Source organism: Scyliorhinus canicula, chromosome 1, assembly GCF_902713615.1.
Source record: "Scyliorhinus canicula chromosome 1, sScyCan1.1, whole genome shotgun sequence".
Classification (NCBI taxonomy): domain Eukaryota; kingdom Metazoa; phylum Chordata; class Chondrichthyes; order Carcharhiniformes; family Scyliorhinidae; genus Scyliorhinus; species Scyliorhinus canicula.
Window position 1 is genome coordinate 19,754,400 of NC_052146.1, and position 18,933 is coordinate 19,773,332.

Genomic DNA, 18,933 nt, shown 5'->3' on the forward strand with positions numbered 1-18,933 from the left:
CTCCACGGGGCCCCCCTGCCGGCGCCGTCCACACCTGATCTAAGCCGGCGGGACCTCGCCGTGGAAGGGTCAAGGGGCGGCCTATGGAGGGGGGGAGGGGGGTTCAACGCTGGGGGGTGGGGGGGGGGGACTCCGTGTGGCCTGGCCCGCAATTGGGGCCCACCGATCGGTGGCCCGGCCTCTCTGGCTGGCGGCCTCCTTTCCTTTCCGGCCCCTGTGGTCTTGCGCCATGTTGCATCGGGGCCGGCGTGTTGAAGGAGGCCACTGCGCACGTGCGGATCCCGCAGCGCCCACTTCGCGCCGGGATCAGCAGCTGGAGTGGCGTTAACCACTCCAGTGCCATGCTTGGCCCCCTGCAGGGGCCAGAAATAGTCGTCGGGTCGGCCCGTTCACACCGTCGTAAAACGCGACGGCGTTTACGATGGCGTGGACCCTCTGCCGTGGGGTTAGAGAATCCCTCCCAGGACGTCTACAAGTTCTCCTCTATCCACAGCACATGTTACAGCTTCAAAAAACTCTTGTAGATTGGTTAAACACGATTTCCACTTTAACTTTCCAGAGCCTAACAACTTTGGAGAAAGTAAATTGCACATAATTTACTATCTCATTACCACGTCTTTTAAGCCCTTAGGATGAGTTCCATCAAGTACCAGAGACTTGTCAGCCCGCAGCTCCATCAGTTTGCTCAGTAATACTACTAATTCTTCCCCCCCTCCACCTCCCAATTTACAGCTTTATTGGGATGTGTCTTGTATCCTCCATTATGAACACTGGAGCAAAATATCTGGTTCATTTCAACCACCATTTCCTTGTTATCTACAATTAACTCCCCATCCTCACTCTCCAGAGGACCAACACTCACTTTACTTCCTCTTTTCAAGTTTAATTCATCCAAACCAGTCCGTGCCCACTTCATGCTCCATTTGAGGCTCCTCTTCTCCTTCCTCTAATTCCATCTCCCTCAAATGCTTATCCAACTTCCCTTGCAACTCATGTCAAGTTCCACTGATTTGGGAATTAAGTTTCTCCTAAATTGATTTATCGCAGTCTATCTCAGGTTGATGGTGTCGACGTTTACTGTTTGCCACCAGCGGAAATATCCTCTCTGTGTCTATTCCATCAAAACCTTCCAGAGTTTTAACAAACTCCATTAGGCTTGCTGCAAAGACCTTTTTGCGGTTTGCATCTGTGCACAAACAGACAAAGAGAAAAATAGGGCAGCACGGTAGCATTGTGGATAACACAAATGCTTCACAGCTCCAGGGTCCCAGGTTCGATTCCGGCTTGGGTCACTGTCCGTGCGGAGTCTGCACATCCTCCCCGTGTGTGCGTGGGTTTCCTCCGGGTGCTCCGGTTTCCTCCCACAGTCCAAAGATGTGCAGGTTAGGTGGATTGGCCATGATAAATTGCCCTTAGTGTCCAAAATTTCCCTTAGTGTTGGGTGGGGTTACTGGGTTATGTGGATAGGGTGGAGGTGTTGACCTTGGGTAGGGTGCTCTTTCCAAGAGCCAGTGCAGACTCGATGGGCTGAATGGCCTCCTTCTGTACTGTAAATTCTATGAGGAAAGAGTAATTGGAAGTGAAAATTAAGTAAAATAACTTTTTTAACTTTTCAAGAAAAGAGTAAGGGAGGGGGGATTTACCACGCACCCTTACAGCGTGTTTCTCCGCGGCAGGGGGAGGCCTGCCATTGGCTAGCGGCAGGGTGTTCTGGTCACGCTGCTGTCAATTGGGTTTCCCGTTGAATCCATCCTTTGCTGCTGGTGAGAACCGGAAAATCCCCCCCTAATGTTGACAGGAAAAATATAGACATTTTGGATGCGAAACGTTTCCGAGATCCAACTGGACCATCACAGTACACGAGCAGAAGATCAGTTAAATCGCGTATTAAACGTGAGACGGATACATCTTAAAACCCTGTCATGCTCCCGACCATACATTTGTAAATCTCATGCCAAAACGCCAAATGCTAGAAATACAATTTCTACATATTTTTAGACAACTGGCATTGTCCAGGAAATGGCTGTGGTGAAGTAATAATAACAATACTGAAGTGTCACATTCAAAGGAGATACATCTTGCAAGTTGACTCAATGTCCCACATGAGAGCACCAGAGAAATTCCATCAGCAATGCCTCCTCTGCGTCCTCCAGATCCAATGGGAGGATCATCAAACAAACGCTAGTGTCCTTCTGAAAACAGTTCCACAGCATTCAAGTCAAACCCCCCCCCAGCAAGGAACATTAAACTACCCTCACCACAACCAGTATGAGACCTCTGGCTCTTTGTTCCATGATGCGGGCCGACCACTAATCTCATGCCCCATCCCTGCCATGGCACCCCCCCCCCCCCCCCCACCCACCCACCACACCCCCACCTAACAGGCCCTGCCCATGCACACCCGGCCTCGGACATGTGCCCAGGGTGGGGCCCACCCGTGGGTGATTGAAGGTTGGCCGCTGCATCTGTGGTGCTGACTCCCTCAGTGTCCAGGCATCAAGGTGTGATTGGGATGCCGTGTAATGAGTCCCACATGCTACATGGCTCGCCCACGGGGATCCACTTGGGATATGTGAAGTGCACACTGAACCATGATTGCCAATTCCCTATTCGCAATAGCCTTCAGCTGCACGGCCAGAGGCCTCGGCAGTCAGTGGGAGTTATGGGTTGTCGATGGGGCAGACAGGCAGGGACTAGGGTTGCCGCAGGAATGGGAACACATGGTCCAGGAGTTGACATGGCGGACTTGCGGACATCTCTCCCCAGCAAAACGCCCCCCCCCCCCCCCCCCAGCCCTGAGACCCCAGACTCTCATGTTGGCCTACACCCACAACCGGGGCTGCACCTCCCGGGTGACCCCCCCCCACCCGAGGACTCGGCGTCAAGCCCAGTCTCTCCTGGCTCACTACCTGTGAGCCAAGATGGCTGCTCACCTGCTCAGTTCCCCACAGCAGCCCATCCGCCAGGTTCACATTTTAAAAGGAATATTAATTGGCACCAACTGGGGAGGCAGCTGAATCACGGGAGACGGCTGAATCACTGGGGACGGCTGAATCACGGGAGATGGCTGAATCACGGGAGACGGCTGAATCACGGGAGATGGCTGAATCGCTGGAGACGGCTGAATCGCTGGAGACGGCTGAATCACGGGAGACGGCTGAATCACTGGAGACGGCTGAATCACGGGAGATGGCTGAATCACGGGAGACGGCTGAATCACGGGAGACGGCTGAATCACAGGAGACGGCTGAAACACGGGAGATGGCTGAATCACTGGAGACGGCTGAATCACTGGAGACGGCTGAATCACGGGAGGCGGCTGAAACACGGGAGATGGCTGAATCACTGGAGACGGCTGAATCACTGGAGACGGCTGAATCACTGAAGATGGCTGAATCACTGGAGACGGCTGAATCACTGGAGACGGCTGAATCACTGAAGATGGCTGAATCACTGGAGACGGCTGAATCGCTGGAGACGGCTGAATCACTGGAGACGGCTGAATCACGGGAGATGGCTGAATCACTGGAGACGGCTGAATCACGGGAGATGGCTGAATCACTGGAGACGGCTGAATCACTGGAGACGGCTGAATCACGGGAGGCCGTCAGGTGCCTCCCGTTAATTTTTTGGAAATAGGGATTAAGTGGTGATAATTGATTTCTCACCACGCTACAGTGGGGTCCGGATTTTGTCTACGGGAGCGGGCCGGTTACATCACAAACAGTTTGGCGCCAGGCGCAGGTTCTCGTTTTCGGTCTCTCCCGATACTCACCGGCCTCATTGCGCTCGAGCGGGAGCCCCTGATCTCGCCTTCAGGCAATGAAGTGAAATGAAATGAAATGAAATGAAAATTGCTTATTGTCACGAGTAGGCTTCAATGAAGTTACTGTGAAAAGCCCCTAGTCGCCACATTCCGGCGCCTGTCCGGGGAGGCTGGTACGGGAATTGAACCGTGCTGCTGGCCTGCTTGGTCTGCTTTAAAAGCCAGCGATTTAGCTCAGTGAGCTAAACCAGCCCCAGTATGAAATTTGATTTTCAAAGGGTTGCTCGGAGCTCCAGTCTGTATTTGCATTGCTGATATTTTAACAATGAAATGCAGCTCGATTTTACTCCTGTCCCTGGGCCTGGGTTCACTAGACCCATGCTGGGGTATGATTTCACCGACTGGAAATATTAAAACACTTCTTCACATTTGGATAAGTAGTGTAACATACCCCACTCTGCTCACATGATCCAAGCAGGTGACGGCAACAACCTCTCCCGATCTGCTGCTGAAAAACGAAGTCGGGTGAGGATTAAGCTTAATCACACTCCTCTTCCAATGATGTACTAACTTTCCAACGTTCACTGTATACGGTTCACACAATAAGCGTGGCCAGTTAGACAAGATGCAGGAGGCAGTCGGCGCCGGTGAAATCATACCCCAGCATGGGTCTAGTGAACCCAGGCCCAGGGACAGGAGTAAAATCGAGCTGCATTTCATTGTTAAAATATCAGCAATGCAAATACAGACTGGAGCTCCGAGCAGCCCTTTGAAAATCAAGCCTTTTATCTTGCAGCGGACCAGGTTGTTTGCCTGAACCCAACTAATTTGATGAAAGAGGTATCTTTGTCTTCCAGCAGAGGTTTTATTCTCCGAGGAGATGTGTCTGTGACCTTCCAGTGTTCTCACAGCACAGCAATCTGAAGGAGTGAATGGTACGGACCAGACTGACATTGAGACGCTTGTCTCAAAAGCGAGAAAGCAATGCTTCAATCGGATTCAGTCTGTGCTCATGCTATGCCATTGTCCAATAACGGTCAAGTAACACATATTCCCCCCATCGCCAGATCTTCCCCCCCCCCCCCCCATGTGGGAGGGAAACACAGAATCTACAGTGAATGTTCCCTCAACTACTCTTTTTTTTAAACCACCCTTTCCCCCACCTCCCCAGTCTTGTCCCTTTGTTCCCTCCCCTTCCGAAGCCAGTGACTCCCGGTGATGGATGCCAGCTCCAGAATGCCATTCAAGCGGCCATTCTTCGTGCTGTTGCAGCATCACATTACAATTCTCACCCAACATCCCGACAGGCGAACTTTCCAGTCAGGGTCACTGCATGGAGATGAGGGGCAGGAGGCCTGACAGATTATTGTTCGCTTCCTATTGTCAAGGGGAGTGTTAGCTCTGGAACTGAAGTGGCCTCGTGGAATTCAGTAGACGCAATTGGAGAATCTGTTTCTGCGCGTGTTCAGCAATGGGAACTATAAACATCTCTCAGAGAATAAACACGCATCCATTTCTAAATGTTAACATTTTAAAGACAGCAGCCAGGCACACTTCAGAAAGCTCAAAGTTTCAACCCACGTGTCCAGAGGCAACCAGAAAATTAATCTCTCCACTTTGATTGAACGCTCAGAAACATGGGCCATTCTGCTCAATTACCACATAGGATTGGAGAATATCAGAATCAGTCAGGAGTTTCTTTGTATCGCTGCTGATTTATCTTCAAGTTCAGATGAACTGATGGTTTCTGAGGGTTGCAGTTCCGAATGTATCTGTTTAACGTTTCTCTTCAAAGACGCTGGGCAGGATTCTCCAGCTGCTGACACCGAAATCGCGAAACGTGATTGGGCTGAGAATAGGCTCTGAATCCAAAATCACGGCGGGTGTCGATTTGACGCCAAATCGCAATTCTCCGTCCATCACCTTGACAGCGGCGCCATTGCAGTTTGGAACACACGTATAGTAAACACCACTGGCATGTCATTAGAGGGCCTGACCCAGTATGCTCCGGGGCCTCCGCGATTCTCCACCTCCGATAGGCCGAGTTGTGTCAACGCGGTTCACTTGTGCTTTTAAAAATCCTGAAACTGGCGTCGTGGCTGATGAGGGAGAGAGAGGGGGTAGGACAGAGACACAGAGAGGTGCGACCATGGGCTTCCGGGTGGAGAGAGGGGGAACGGGGGTACAGGCTGAGTGGACGGGATGATCCCACCATGGGACTGGGGCGGTGCCCAGGCACGGACTGCCATTGCTGCGGCCTGCGGCCATCTTGCTACGCACCTGCTGAACACCCACCTTGGCCCCTGGTTCTGCAGAGTGACACCGGCCGCATAGGTGCCCCCCCCCCCCCCACAAACCCTCCGACAAACCCACCCCCACCCGGCCTTCACCTGCGGGCATCAGGGAGCCCACCCAGGGCAGCGGCTACAGAAGCTCCTACGGAGACTCCCGGCAGAGGCCACAGAGTGGAGTGTACCGCTGGCAAGGGCAGTGCCAGCCGATGGTACCCTTGGCATCAGGAATGGACACCAGGCCAGCCAGAGTTCCCATGGTGCCAGCCCAGGGATACAGGGGTGGGACATGCGGGGGCAGGGTTCACAGTGCCCACCGGGGGCCCCATGTAGTCCGTTGGACCTGGTTGGGCACGGGGGTATGCACCATGGTAACATGTCAGCTTTTCACCACCTGCAGACACTGGATATTGGAATTCAACCAGCAATGGTGGCCATCCTGCTCATCACTGCAGCCTGGGGGGATGCCCTATGGCTGTACGAGCTGGAGCTGCTCGAAGAGGAGGAAGCTGCAGCAGTGGAGTGTGCCGCAGCGGGGCGTGCAGCAGCGGAGCGTGCAGCAGCGGGGTGTGCAGCAGTGGAGCATGCAGCAGCGACGCGTGCAGCAGCGGAGCGTGCAGCAGCGGGGCGTGCAGCAGCGGAGCGTGCAGCAGCGGAGGGTGCAGCAGCGGAGCATGCAGCAGTGGAACGTGCAGCAGTGGAGCGTGCAGCAGCGAGGCGTGCAGCAGCGGAGCATGCAGCAGCGGGGCGTGCAGCAGCGGAGCATGCAGCAGTGGAGCGTGCAGCAGCGAGGCATGCAGCAGCGGGGTGTGCAGCAGCGGGGCGTGCAGCAGTGGAGTGTGCAGCAGTGGAGTGTGCAGCAGTGGAGCGTGCAGCAGTGGAGCGTGCAGCAGTGGAGCGTGCAGCAGCGGAGCGTGCAGCAGCGGGGCGTGCAGCAGTGGAGCGTGCAGCAGCGAGGCATGCAGCAGCGGGGTGTGCAGCAGTGGAGTGTGCCGCAGCGGAGCGTGCAGCAGTGGAGCATGCAGCAGCGAGGCATGCAGCAGCGGGGTGAGCAGCAGTGGAGTGTGCCGCAGCGGGGCGTGCAGCAGTGGAGTGTGCAGCAGCGGGGTGTGCAGCAGCGGAGCATGCAGCAGTGGAGCGTGCAACAGTGGAGCGTGCAGCAGCGAGGCGTGCAGCAGCGGAGTGTGCAGCAGCGGGGTGTGCAGCAGCGGAGCATGCAGCAGTGGGGCGTGTAGCAGCGGAGCGTGCAGCAGCGGGGTGTGCAGCAGCGGAGCATGCAGCAGTGGAGCGGCAGCAGCGGGGCGTGCAGCAGCGGAGCATGCAGCAGTGGGGTGTGCAGCAGCGGGGTGTGCAGCAGTGGAGCGTGCAGCAGCGAGATGTGCAGCAGCGGAGCGTGCAGCAGCGGAGCATGCAGCAGCGACGCGTGCAGCAGCGGAGCGTGCAGCAGCGGGGCGTGCAGCAGCGGGGCGTGCAGCAGCGACGCGTGCAGCAGCGGAGCGTGCAGCAGCGGAGGGTGCAGCAGTGGAGCGTGCAGCAGCGAGGCGTGCAGCAGCGGAGCATGCAGCAGCGGGGCGTGCAGCAGCGGAGCATGCAGCAGTGGAGCATGCAGCAGCGAGGCATGCAGCAGCGGGGTGTGCAGCAGCGGGGCGTGCAGCAGTGGAGTGTGCAGCAGTGGAGTGTGCAGCAGTGGAGCGTGCAGCAGTGGAGCGTGCAGCAGCAGAGCGTGCAGCAGCGGGGCGTGCAGCAGTGGAGCGTGCAGCAGCGAGGCATGCAGCAGCGGGGTGTGCAGCAGTGGAGTGTGCCGCAGCAGGGCGTGCAGCAGTGGCGCATGCAGCAGCGAGGCATGCAGCAGCGGGGTGAGCAGCAGTGGAGTGTGCCGCAGCGGGGCGTGCAGCAGTGGAGTGTGCCGCAGTGGAACGTGCAGCAGTGGAGCGTGCAGCAGTGGAGCGTGCAGCAGTGGAGTGTGCAGCAGTGGGGTGTGCAGCAGTGGGGCATGCAGCAGTGGAGCGTGCAGCAGCAGAGCGTGCAGCAGTGGAGCGTGCAGCAGTGGAGCATGCAGCAGTGGAGCATGCAGCAGTGGAGCGTGCAGCAGCGGAGTTTGCAGCAGCGGGGCATGCAGCAGTGGAGCGTGCAGCAGCGGAGCATGCAGCAGTGGAGCATGCAGCAGTGGAGCGTGCAGCAGCGGAGCGTGCACCAGTGGAGCATGCAGCAGCAGAGCATGCAGCAGCGGAGCATGCAGCAGAGCAGCATGCAGCAGTGGAGCATGCAGCAGCAGAGCATGCATTAGCGGAGTGTGCCGCAGAGGGACAGGAGGCAGCCACCCAGGATGGAGAGTTGGCCGCCCAACAGGCTGAGGAAGAGGATGGGGCCTTGTGTATACCGTCATTCAAAGACCTGCCAGACCAGGCCTGCCGTCAAAGACTCTGGCTGGGCAGAGAGACAGTGCAACATATCTGCCAGATCATGGGACACCTGGCACCATGGGGAAATGGGGGAGCTCACCCGCTCCTAGTTGCCCTGAAACTTTACATCACGGGGTCCTTCCAGACATCGAGTGGGGACCTGTCCAGGATCTCACAGAGCTCAGAGCACAGGTGTATCCTTGCTGTAATGGAGGCCCGACATGCCAGGTAGCTGAATACATCAATTTCAATGTGGACCGAGCCCACCAGGATGCCTGGGCAGCGGGGTTCACCGCTATCGACGGGATGCCCCGGGTCCAAGGGGGTAATCACTGAGTCGCATGTCCCGCTACGAGCTCCTTCACATGACAGGCCGCTCTACACCAACCGAAAGGGGTTTCACTTGATGAATGTACAGCTGATACGTGACTATGAGCTGCACATCATGCAGGTCTGCGCACAATACCCGGGCAGTGTACATAACACCTTCATCCTGGCATACTCAGTGTTCCTGGTATGTTCGTGAAGCCCCCCCTGCCCCCCCCGGCTGGGAGGGTTGGCTCCTGGGCGGCGGACTATCCACTGTGGTCGTGCCTGATGACATCTATCCGGAGGCCACAGTCCGACGCTGAGACCCGCTGGCTGGTTTAGCTCACTCGGCTAAATCGCTGGCTTTTAAAGCAGACCAAGGCAGGCCAGCAGCACGGTTCGATTCCCGTACCAGCCTCCCCGGACAGGCGCGGAATGTGGTGACTAGGGGCTTTTCACAGTAACTTCATTGAAGCCTACTTGTGACAATAAGTGATTTTCATTTTTCATTTCATTACATCAACGGCCATACAGCAACCAGGAATGTGATCGAGCGATGCTTCGGCCTCCTGAAGATGCGCTACAGGGTGCCTGGACCACCCTGGAGGGGCCCTCCAGTATGACGCTGAGAGGGTCGTCCACACCGTGCCGGTCTGCTGCGTCCTCCACTACATTGTGCAGCAGAGGGGCAGTGTGCTGGAGGAGGATGGAGGATGACGACAACACGCTCTGCGATGAGCTCTGGCGCTCCACATCGTTTGACAACGTCTGACTCCTACCCTCGGCAGCACTTTCCACCGTCCACCTGGGTGATCCCTGCAAGCGAGCTGGCCATTCCATCACACGGTGCCATTGAATCTCCGGGGTGGCGGTGGTGGGGACGGCCGGGGTAGGGGGTAGAGAGAGTTGGGGAGCCCGGGCCACCCACAATGTCCGCCCATTCCCCCCACTCTGGCCAGCCCTGCCTAGCCTGCCCAGCCCACCCCTCACAGCTATTTGACAGAGCACCAAGACAGGTTGTGCCAGTGTGAACAGGTGTTTAATGTGACAACGTATATACAGATTTGTGCCCTAGCCCCTGTAACTAAACTGTGTACTGCACCCGTGCCAACATAACAGATGTCTAACTTTCTGGCCTGACAGATCCTAACGCTATGTTTAGATGGTTCCCCTAGACGGTCAGGAGAGGAGGCCGCCAGCCGTTATTCCCGCCCTGCGACTTGGGCCCCCATGGCGGCCGTCCCCTGGGATGACCAGGCCTGGATGCGCTCGGCTGCTGCTTGGGCGCTCCAGATGACGTTGTGCCGCTTTGTTTTGCCCGCTGCCCACCAGATGTACCCAGGGACAGAAGGAGGGTGTCCTAGGTGCTGTGTCTGGCACCTCCCTGTTGGAGTCACCGGCACAGGCCCCTTCACCTCCTCCTCCATCGGGGTGTCTGATGGCCCCCGGGCTACTCCATTGGATTAGGGTGCGAGCAGCGTCAGCCCCTGAGGCATTACCAGTCCTGGAGGCCCGCTCTGGTCTCGATCAGGGTCTGCACGCTCGCGACCCATTGACTGTGCCACCACCCTCTGAGTCTGTGTCACATCACCAGACTGCACCATCTCCCTCTGGGCCACTCTCCGTGTGTCTGGGCCACCTTCCTCTGGGACTAGGCCACTTCCCTCTGGGTCTGAGCCACCCAGCTGTGTCTGCGGCACGCTGGCCTGCGCCGGGGCAATGCCGCTGACATTCCCAGCCACGGCCCACGCTGAGAAGCACCGCTGCAATGTCCAGGTGGCTCTAGCACATGGCTGCCTGTGAGAGGTCAGTCCTACCCTGGGCCTTGGCCACAGACTGCACAGAATGCCCCAGGCCGAAACCGTCGCCCCCAATGCCTTCACCGCGGACACCACCCATGCGGTGTCGGCCTGGGTGGCACGCATGACCGACACCACACCCTGCTCCTGCACACGGACAGACTCCTCCACCTGCGCCTGGGTGGGGTGGGGTGAGGGGTTGCGGGTTTAGGGGGTTGTGGGGGTGAGCAGGGTGGGGAGAGGGATGGGGGCTACACATGTGTCATGGGGATCTGCAACGAAGCAGGGTCTCACTTCATCGCCCGCAACCGAAGTCCGTCTCGGCGGTCCGACGCATGCAGCCCAGGGGTTGGATGAATGGTGGCCTCAGTGGCACCCGGCTATGGCGGCTGGCATGGGTGTTGGCATGTGCGGCAGGGTGGGGGTACGGCCATCCCACCGGGTTGGGGGGGGGGCAGATTACAGGTATGTGGGTGGGGGGGGGGGGGGGTTAGTGCCAGGGGTACGGAGCAGCCAATTCACCCTGAAGTCGTGGAGTTTCTTCCTGCACTGCATGCCAGTCCGGGCGATGTTGCCCATGGCACTGACCACCTCTGCCACCTGCGCCCAGACACGGTGAACGGTGGAGCCTGCCGGCCATCCTCCCGGGCCAGGGTACAGGGTACAGGGTTAGGGTTAGGGTCCATGAGGGTGTCCAGCTCAGTGTCCCTGAACCATGGTGCTGCTCTCCTTGCAGCCATCTTGTTGGCTGGGACGGTGTGTGTGGGGGGATGGACTGTTTAAGTGAGGCTGTGGCATGTGAGCGTCATCTGCGCCAATCATGGACCCGGCGAATCCGGCACAATTTTGCACGGAATTGATTGCGTCATGCATGGTAAAGGTGCCGGCCCATTTAAAGTTGCTGAATCAGTGCAGCTGTGACGCTGTTTGTTCTGTCGTAAAACGCCACGGCGTCCACTCATGCTGTCGGCACTTTGTCTGAAATTCGGAGAATCCCGCCCTTAGTCTCAGAGATGGAGAATCCTCGGGGCAGCACGGTGGCACAGTGGTTAGCACTGCTGCCTCACGCCGTCGTGGTCCCAGGTTCGATCCCGGCTCTGGGTCACTGTCCGTGTGGAGTTTGCACATTCTCCCCGTGTCTGCGTGGGTTTCACCCCCACAACCCAAAGATGTGCAGAGGAGGTGGATTGGCCATGCTAAATTGCCCCTTAATTAGGAAAAAAAATAATTGGATACTCTAAAAAAAATTTTAAAAGGAAATGGAGAGTCCAGCCCCTTGTGTATAACAAACGACCGAAGTGTAGATTTTAAATGTAGCCTAGTTTCTGCAATTTTTCTAAGTGAAGAAAGTCACACCCTGGTGTGAATGCATTAATTAGTTTTGTTTGAGGATTCCTGGTCACTGCACTTGCAGAATTGCTAGCAGGGCTTGAAGTAAAATCCAAGGTGGGATTGAAGTGAAGATGTGTTCTACTTTATTTTAAAAATTGTACCATAGTTCCTTGAGTGAGGATTTACTTTTGCACCCCGATGATGGACAGCCGGTTTGCTTGTGTGGGAATTGAAGTGCCCAATCAGATTTGAAAACTGTTTTCAGGTTACACTGGGAAGGTTCCTGTATTATCACACAGTAATCGGGAGAGAATTTCACCATCCATTTTCCAGCCAGCAGCCCAGGGTTGCAATTAGCAAAAGTTTAATAGATTGTAAACTTCAGACTATAGTCCAGTCTACACAAGAGCATAGAATGAAGCTCCGCTCCATCTATTAACTTCATTTATATGTGTTTCAATGTTTCCCTTAAGATAACTGCAATGTATATTAACTTTCATAAGTTAATAAGGAAATAAGAAAATGAGAAAATACCCGACTTAATGGTCAAAATATAAGCCAGAAATTGATGCTGACAAAGTAGTGTTCTTCAACTTTTATTCTTAAACACTGAGAATACCTGCAATTTAATTAAGGTCAGCCCATACCCCAACGCAATTTCAATATAACTCCGCATCTTTATTTTTCGTAGAATTATTACATTGTAATAAAGAGACCGTCCATCCCATCGAGGCTGAACCACATCTTTCGGAGAGCAATCCAGTCAGTTCCCTCTCTAGCTCTTTCCCCACATTCTTTTCTCCTTGTAGTATTTATCCAATTTCCTTTGAAGGTTGCTGTTGAATCTGTTCCCACCACCCAACAGGCAGTGTATTCCAAATCCTAACCGCCTGTTGTGTAAAAAGGTTTTTCCTCATTTCGGGCTGTTTTTAAGCTGTCAGCTTCTGCTAATTTTCAAGGTTGGCAGGTCTGCAGAATTGTGGCAGTCATTTTGTGCAGTGTGCGCCTGCTGCTTCTGAGCCCAGGGTCTGGGGTGATGTGCAATTGATGGCGGGGGGGGGGGGGGGGGGGGGGGGGGGGGTCGATGAACTTTGGAGTGAAAAATGAGCAGGGAATGAAAGCGGCAAAGAAAATAATTAAATGAAGAGGGAAATACAAACACGGACACACAACACGGAGAAGAGAGAAAACACAAGCATTCAGAAATGAGTTAGGACGATAATTCATTTGACTGAAGGGGTGGGATTCTCCCGTAATTGGCGGGATGGTCCGATGCCAGCACCAAGAATGGCGCAAACCAGTCTGGCGCCTGGCCAACCGAAAGTTGAGGTATCCTCTGCAATTCCGGGGGCTAGGCTGGTGCCGGAGGGGTTTGCGCCACGCCAACCGGCGCCGAAGGGCTGGCGCAAGTTGGCGCATGCACAGAACCGCCGGCGCGGAAGGAAGGCGTGGCCCCACGGTACAGGCCCACCGCAAATTGGTGGGCCCCAATTGCGGGCCAGGCCACGTGGGGCCCCCCCCGAGGCCAGATCCCCCCAAGGACTTCAGTAGCTGGCGCACAAGCCAGGTCCCGCCGTGATGGACCATGTCCGTTTCACGCCGACGGGGCTGGCCAGGAAACGCCAGCCGCTCGGCCCATTGGGGCCTGGAGAATTGCCGGGGAGGCCGCTGCCAATGGCCCCCGACCGGCGTGACGTAAACCACGCCCCCACCCGAAAACCGGCGACGGAGAATGCGGCAGCCGGCGTTAGAGCGATGGGCCAGGATTCACGCCCCCCCCCCCCGGGATTCTCCCTCCCGGCTGTGGGGTGGGTGGGGGGGGGGGGGGGGGGGGGGGGGGGTCGGAGAATCCCGCCCCTGATTCTCACACCAAAATGGAAGGCAAGACTTCCATTCCCTCAGGTCTGTGTGGGATTTAAATTTATGTCTGAGAGATGAAAGACTGTGTGTTAACCTATTGTGGCACTTAGTCAGCTGAAACTACAAGGGTAATCTCAACCCTTCCAGGTTGGATGAGGGTGGATTGGCGTTCTGGAGGTGACAGGGTTAAATGTAGGAAATCCAACCCCCAATTTGAGATTGCGACCCCTCTCAAAACAAACATTCGCCGCAGTTTGAGGGAGCGCCGTCTCCAACAGGTGACAATGGGGGTCAGGCGTTGAATGCTTTTCACGAGCCTACCTGGCCGGCACACAGACACCATGGTCAGCTGCTTCTGACTTTGAGTATAGACGACTCAAAATCAAAAGGCTTCTTGACGCAAAAATATTGTTGTAAAATGACAGGAACAGAATGAAGGATCTGATGTCTGTAGCAGCTGAATTATGCTTTTGTCTACCCTGCTTCTTAAAGAGACATTGTGCTCAGAAATTGGACGTGCTGAGCCGATTGTACAGACACACGGGTGATTGAGCAGCCAATATGGCAGTGAATGTGTAGCTGGCCATTTGTGCCGGCAGCACAGTGCTGACGATATTTGGGGTCTTCCAGGGTGCAAACCAGAGATAATGAAAAGGCTCTTTACAATATTTAAATAAGGGCCTTACGCTTATTGTCGGTCCCCTCTTGTGAAATTGGCCTGGCCCACTTCCTAATTTTCGACATGATAGATCCATTCAGCGAACCGTGCTGCAGACGGGCAGCACCGACCCAACAGCAGTATTATTGAAATAGTTCAGCCAACTGCGTGTTTTCCGGCCTATCGTTTTGCATTCTACAACTAATTTCAGCGAATTCACTTTTTTGCCGAAAACAGTTTTATTAAAATCATTGCTGGTCTGGAAGGTCTGTTTTCAGCACTGGAGGAGTAACTAAGAGGAGAAAGTGGAGGAAGATGTGTGTAGGAAACCTTACCCACAGTGGGTTTGCAGGGAGCACATTTCAGGTCTCAGCTTGACTGAGGAGCATCCCATTACTCCTGCCAAGCAATGTCATCTGCTGCCAGTGGCTGAGAAGGTCACCTTGGCCCTAACGTTCTATACAACAGGATCCTTCCAGGGTGCAGTAGGTGACATCAGTGACACTTATCCAGGGGCTGGTTTAGCACACTGGGCTAAATCGCTGGCTTTTAAAGCAGACCAAGGCAGGCCAGCAGCACGGTTCAATTCCCGTACCAGCCTTCCCGAGCAGGCGCCGGAATGTGGCGACTAGGGGCTTTTCACAGTAACTTCATTGAAGTCTACTCGTGACACTAAGCGATTTTTATTTTTCATTTTCAGTTTGCTGTGTGCTGCTACATTCAGGAGGCCAGCGCGGTGTTCTACGCCAATCAGAATATGCTCATCACTTCTCCAATGAACACAGCAAAAGAGGATGAAAGGGCCCAAGAGCCAGCCTAAATTACAGCTTATCTAAAGGATTGCCCCTGGCGTCAACATTCTTCATTTCAAATCATTTGCTTGAAAAGAAGTTAGAAAATACATTTTGCACATAATCTAACCTTTTTTGTGCAATTGAGTTCCGGTGCTGGTTTAGTAATCCATTCACAGATGGAGTCGTGTTCTGTATTAAATTATTTCCTTTGGTTATTTCTGCCATGAGCAACAGAACCATGATAGACTTTTTATATCAAAACTCTCAGCACGTTTTGCATAGGCATTTATCATAGAATAGAATTTACAGTGCAGAAGGAGGCCATTCGGCCCATCGAGTCTGCACCAGCTCTTGGAAAGAGCACCCTATCCAAGGTCAACACCGCCACCCTATCCCCATAACCCAGTAACCCCACCCAACACTAAGGGCAATTTTGGACACTAAGGGCAATTTATCATGGCCAATCCACCTAACCTGCACATCTTTGGACTGTGGGAGGAAACCGGAGCATCCGGAGGAAACCCACGCACACACTGGGAGGATGTGCAGACTCCGCACAGACAGTGACCCAAGCCGGAATCGAACCTGGGGCCCTGGAGCTGTGATGCAATTGTGCTATCCACAACGCTGCCGTGCTGGCTTGTTTGATGGCCAGCATGGGGACAGTCGGGTTGATGTTTCAGGTGTTCATCTCAGTTCTATCTTGGGCGATGTGCGCCTATGCCACTAGCCATTGTTATTCAAATTTTGGACTGCACAGATTTATATGTTGCCAGCATTTTGCTGTTTTTGTTTCAGAACCGAAAAGCTATTATGGTCAGCAGATTGTGGTGCACACCGCAGGTCAGGGAAGAGGATCTGGAACATGCCTTTGATGCCAAGTAGTTTCTGGTATATCAAATGACATCTCTGCAGCCCACTGCGTGTCAGTTTCAGATCATTTTACATTTATTAGTTCAGTCAGAGAGATTACAGAAAACAAACCAGTTGCAACATTTATCCCTCCTCTTGCTTTACATTGGGAGTGTGACACCGATCACCCAACACATAGTTAACTGTTTAGCACGGAACCAACTTCAAGCAAAATCTATGGGTGCTGCCAAAGAAAGCGGCTGTAGCTTTCAAATTATTGAGTTCCGTCCTGTTTTGTCTCAAGCAGGATTTATTTTCTCTGCATCTTCTTCCATCCCTGTTTGACATGTCCGTCATAATCTATTAAAGCAGAGGCATCAGAACTATTGGAAAAGCTGACACATAATCAATCGTCGGGATTCAACTTTCGAGGCCAGGGAGTCTGCGATTCCAAGCATTTTATCGAATTTGCAATCCTGTTCATCGGTTTTTATGGATAAGAAATTTGATTTTTCTTTCTCTTGAAGTCAGTTAGTACTCTTACAATACATGTGAAATGTTTGACATATCTGACCTCTGAGATTTTAAAAGAGTTTTCTTTAAAAACAATGGTTTTTCTGATTAAATTCACCCCGCGCGATATGTTTAGCCTGTTCTTTCTTGTATCCGGTATTATGTTTGACCAAGGCACAGGTATGAAATCTTCGTTAGCGTGTATGGTATGTTTCCCGTTGTGATGGCCAGCAGTTATGAGATGGAAACTGAGCATTGCGGGACATAAGGGCAACTCCTTTGCCAAAGAAAGAGGCTCCTACATTTAAAATGTTTGTATTGTTGGGGGAGGTGGCAAATCAATGAGGCATTCTATCCAATAACCCCACTGAAAATCCCTGATGCAATGCAATATTGAGAAAGAATTGAGTTGGGCTAAGCTTTGATGAAGAACAGCCTTAGGCTAACACATGAAGTGTGCCACAGGATATTAATAGGGGTGAAACTGATCTTTGACAGCACACAAATTGAGCATTAACAAATTGCCATCCCATTTTACGCCCTGCCCAATTTTCATTTCGATTAATTAAAATTAGATTTTGAGGCAATTAAAATTAGGCACGGTGTAAAACAGGGCGTAATTTATTGTTCCTATTTTGCACCCCCACCGGAGACCAAATTCACCCTCTTTGCGCCTTCATGAGAAAAGTGAGACAAAATATGAAATTGAAATGGAAAATAAAAGAGACAACCTCAGTGAGCTTGTCAAACATCTAACACTGGCCACACTAAAGTGAGGTATGGAATCGGAAAGAAAAAGTGTGAAAACTCGACATTTTCCCCTCCCGCCAACTGTGCCGTGCCAATCAGACAGGTGGCAGCACGAAATGGGGTGCCAGGTCCATTATGTCAGATTGCCTTCCACTTTAGATGGTAACAAGGCAAGTGGATAACAGGGATCCTGTAGATGTAGAATATCTGAACTTCCAGAAGGCATTTCATAAGGTGCTGCACAAAAGGTGAGATCACATGGGGTTCGGGTTCATTTATTATCTTGGATAGAAGACTGACAGAAGGCAGAGTCGGGATAAACGGGTATTTTTCTGGTTGGCCAACTGTGACTAGTGGGGGTGCCACAGGGTTCGATCCTCAGGCCCAACTATTTACAATCTATATTAATGACCTGGATGCAGGGATAGAAGGTACAATAGCCAAATTTGCAGGTGACACTAAAATAGGTGGGATAGCAAGTTGCAATGAGAAAATAAGTAGCTGGATTCTCCATCGGCGGGATCCTCCGTTTCCCCGGCAGCACACTCACGCCCACGGATTTCCCAACGGCGAGGGGGTGCCCACAATGGGAAACCCCATTGGCCGGCTGCCAAGACGGAGAATCTCACCCAAAACATTGACAAATGGATATAAATAGGTAAGTGGGTCAAAATTTGGCTGATGGCGTTTCACATGGATAAGTGTGAGGTTATCCATTTTGGTCAGAAAAATGGAAAGGCAACTTATTGACTAAATGGAGATAAACTCCAGAGCGATTTGATGCAGAGGGATCCCTACCATCTGCCATCCAATGGGACAGATTGGCTCCAATGCCAGGCATAAATTGCAGAAAACTAGCATGCAGGTTCAGCAGGTAATAAAGAGGGCAAATGGAATTTTAGCCTTTATAGCGAAAGGAATAGAGTATAAAAGTAGGAAGTGTTGCTGCTTCAAGGCATTGGTGAGATCGCACCTGGAGTGCTGTGCACAGTTTTGGTCCCCTTATTTGAGGTGGGATGTAATAAAGAAATTCCACATGGTTGCCATTTCACCATCATCCACAAGCCGTTACTCAGTCTTTTAAAGATGGACAAGATGATTCCACCCATTGCTTCCGCTTGGATCCAGTGGTGGGTCCTTTTGTTGGTCGCCTACATGTACTCTTTTGAACATTGGCTGGGCACTCAGATTGTACACACTAATGCACTGAGCTGGTTTCCTTTGCTGAATAGCCCTCCAGCCACAGCCCCCAGCCCCCCCCCCCCCCCTCCCAGAGCGGACAAAGTTGTCACCATTCTGAACTTTATGGATTAAATGCTGGTCACTGCGATCAGGATCTGTGAGTGGACACAAACCGGCCCAGTTCTCTCAAATGTTCGGCATCCCGTGTTGTATGGTGGTCAGCATTAACAGCTTCCGGGCGAATTGAGGGCTTTTTCATCAAAGACGTCCGAGTTTAGTGTGGAGGATGGTGTCCTGCTATGGGGTGCGTGCATCGTCATTCCGGAAAAAGGCCAGGGTTTAATCTTGAAAGACCTCCACAACCGACACCCCGCAGTGCCAAAAACAAAAATGTTAGCACGCTGCTACGTTTGGTAGTTGGGCCT